The 3,869-nt window shown below is 35.3% G+C and overlaps 1 pseudogene; it reads right to left on the reverse strand.

Annotated features, from left to right (window-relative positions):
* Positions 1-3,429: 3,429 nt before the first annotated feature.
* The window catches only part of LOC113090348 (acid phosphatase type 7-like), a 6,697-nt pseudogene continuing 6,257 nt past the window's right edge, over positions 3,430-3,869 (reverse strand).

Raw genomic sequence — 3,869 nt, forward strand, 5'->3', positions numbered from 1 at the left:
TAAACGTCCTCCGCATTCACGCGTGTTCCTCCAGCGACTGCAGTCAGAGTGAGTCAGTGCATCAGCAGCTGCGCCGTGTTCTCCCATCGTTCCTCCGGTTCCTGCTTCCTTTCATGGGCAGCGGAAGAATCCTCTCTTTGGGCCTTTGCAGCTGTTTGACTCACAACTTGCTGTTTTCAGGTTAATGCACTAATAAATCAGCACAGAGATCTTAATGAAGACAGTGTTTTTCTGCTATGCCAGTCTATTCTATAAACTCATTCAGCTGCTGGACTTATGTGTAATGTCAGTCTCGCTATTTATACACTTTCAGTTACACTCTTAAAAATAAAAGTGCTTCACGATGCCATAGAAGAACCTTTTTGTCTAAATGATTCCATAAAGAACCTTTAACATCTGAAGAACCTTTCTGTTTCACAAAAGGTTCTTTGTGCTGAAAGAAAGTAGAAAAAGATGGTTCTTTAAAGAATCTTTGACTGAATGGTTCTTCATGGAACCAAAAATGGTTTTACTACGGCATCGCTTGAAGAACATTTTGAAGCACCTTTATTTTTAAGAGTGTAACCACCTGTATCATATCAGTCCAATCGAATTAGAATTTACTCTTTAGTAAAAAAATAAAATTAAATAATTTAATATATTGGAAAAAATACAAGGGAATACAGGGGTCAATATAAAAATAAAAGTAAAATATAAAATTAAATATAAGTGAAAAAATATAAAATATATTTTAAAATAAGGTAAATATAGAAGTATAATAAAATGTAAAAATGTAAGTGAAATATAGAAATCTAATTGAAAAAAAATTTGATAAATATTGAAGTATAATCAAATATAAAAATATAAGAGGGGTCTAAAAATTTTCTGTGGTAAAAAGGGGGGGGTTCTTACAGGGTTAAAGTAAGTTTATTTTCACCCAAATTATAATCTTATTTGAATGTTTATTTCTGACAGCATTCAAATCTCCAGTTTTATAATTTCAACTTAGTTAAAGGTTAAAGAAACATCTCTTAGTAATGTTGAGTGCTGTTCTGCAAACGCTTTCTCAAGAATGTTTTTTTCAAATAATAATACAGTTATCATAATGTTCCATTAAGAATGTTTTGTCCGAACAGTTATAAGCTGTGGAAATGTTTCCCATCAGCTGGGAGTTCATCTGAAAATTCAAATGTATAGATTGTGAATATCTCAGTTGAGTTGTTGAGCTGTGAGGAAGCGTGTCAGATCACCGTCTGAACTGAGAAAGGAAGCGTCTGAATGAAAGCAGACGCAGTTACATAACAGACTGACTGCGGTCTGCTTTCAGAAACGATCCGAATGACAGAAACCTGCTGTTTGAGCTGAAGCCCTGTGCTGTAGATCAGCGACTGACTCTGAGCGAGGAAACACGTGTGCACATTTCTCTCATGGTTCTTCTGTTGGCATCATGGGACGCCGCTCTCATTCCTGGAGAGATTCAGCCCCGCGTCATGAGGAGACGCTTTGTGCTACGGATGCTGGGAAGAGACCGGGAACTACATTCATCCACTGTTTACTGGGGAGAGAATAACTAGAACCTTCTGTGAGTGTTCAAGATGATGGATTGGTTCCTCAGATCATGTGGTTCACCTGCTGGACCAGAACACAGCCGAATAAACCTCACAGATGCAATCACACCTACAGGACACCAGATCTCACCTAGCAACCACACAGAACACCATAGCAACCCAACAGCAACTCTTTCTAAGAAGTCTCAGCTAAGGGGAAACGCAACATTGTATCTCACAGTTCTGAGGAAATAAATCTAAATTGCAATAGATTTGTGAGTTAAAAAGACATAGACATCAAGAGAAAAACGTAATAAAAACACTTTTACTAACTATATTTAAAATAATATTAAATATCTAAAATTGTTACTTAAATATTTCATCTAGAAGTCAAGGCAGCATTTCTAATCTTTGTTTAGTTTAACTTGATGCACTAAAATGACTGAAATAAATATGTATAAAAAGCATATTTAAATAAACTTAAGTTTATTAAACTAGATTTAGGAAAACTATATTATATATTAATGAAATACTAATAATAAATTGTTACTTGAAATAAAATTGTTAACATAAAATTAAATATTAAACAGCTTAAACTTATGTCAGCTAGCTGCCAAGGCAATTTTTATCATTTTTATTCAGTTTAACTGTTGTACTAAAATGACAAACTAAAACAATAATAAAAGCTATATTAAACCATATTTAAAAACAATATATATTAAACTAACATTAAAAACATAAAAAGACGTTATCTGAAATAAAATAAACTTAAATGAAATAAACTTAATAAAAATTAATAAAAGCTATAGAAATATTTTGAGAAAAAAGTCATAAAACACAACAAATGTGCTAAAATTAAAACAGAAAATACAAAAACAAACTAAAACAGTACATTGAATGATCCTAAAACGACATCTGCAGCCCTCAGATTCACAACATGACTGAACAGCTGATCAATCAATCCATCAATCAATCAATCCATCGATCGATCAGGTGATGCTCTCTAGTCTTATACTGTTGCATTGAGCTCCTCCTTGTTAAACGTTATTTAGTTTCTGCTGTTGATCTCTAGTTCCTCTGATATATCACAGAAATCATGTTTTGATTGAAATTCATGAGAGTGTTTTCCAGGCAGTGCAGACGTAAACACATGACAGCAGCACACGCCACGCTTCACCTTTACTGCGTGTGTGTGTGCATGTGTGAGAGAGTGTGTGTGTGAGTGTTTGCTGCAGGACACTGAAGAACCTCTGGCACAGAATCTAGAGGAACACATGATGGAGAAAAGCAAACCCGCACCAGAGCGTCCGTCACGTGGTCAAACACACAAAAACAGCCGCAGGATTCCAGATGTTTGGTTTATTGAGAACACACACGTTATCTTCCTCTTCAGCAACATTCACTCATTAGTGACTCTCTCATTCCAGACCACTTCTGTCCTGCTCCAAAACATCTCCAAAACCATAGTTTGTTCATCATTTTGGCAGTTCACCCAAACACGGAGGAGAAGCTCACTGAGGCTCCAGCTCCAGAGAGAAACATTAACATTCCAGGACAGAGAAAACCCGGGTCAACATGACCCGATCACAAGATCAAATTAGAGTTCTCTATATGCTAGAAAATAAATCTTATTGTGAATTATTATAAATTGATATGACATTTCTTATCAAAATGTCAGAATTCCGGTGGAATGACAGAGTTCTCCAATCACAGAGTGAGTTTAAACTCCGCCTCTTTCTTATAATCCACCACAGATCCGCCTCCACGTCAGAGAGCCACGCCCACATCTCAACATCCAATCAGCAGCTGATGGACAGAACTAAGCCCCGCCTTACATGTTCTTCTTTTTGAAGATAGAACTCATCCAAATGATTTTATGATTAAAACAAGAAGTCATCACATCTTGAAGTGTTGTTCATTTTATTCAATTCCGTAGAAAACAATATTTTTTATATTTTCTTGATTTAACAATGTTTAGATATTTGTACTGGGAAAAAAGGTCAAAAATACTGAGGACCAGTGCATGACTTTATGAGTTTAAGACCTGCTGCTCTGATTTAAGAGCTTTTTAAAGTGACCAGATGAATTTATTAAAGCTCAAGGTGAAGTTTAAAGCACCGGCATGTGTTCATATTCATTCTGTTCAAACCCTAGTGCACTACATAGACAGCACACTACTAAGACCACTCAATTCAGTCGTGTTTTTCTAAGATAACAACAGAAATAATAACAGCTATATATTAGGTCAAACAGTTCATTTAAAATCTCTTTTGTCTATATTTTTTACACACCGAATTAATTCTAAAAAACATGGTTCTCTTGCTTGCTTGATGGGTGATTTCT

Source organism: Carassius auratus, unplaced genomic scaffold, assembly GCF_003368295.1.
Source record: "Carassius auratus strain Wakin unplaced genomic scaffold, ASM336829v1 scaf_tig00054678, whole genome shotgun sequence".
Taxonomy (NCBI): domain Eukaryota; kingdom Metazoa; phylum Chordata; class Actinopteri; order Cypriniformes; family Cyprinidae; genus Carassius; species Carassius auratus.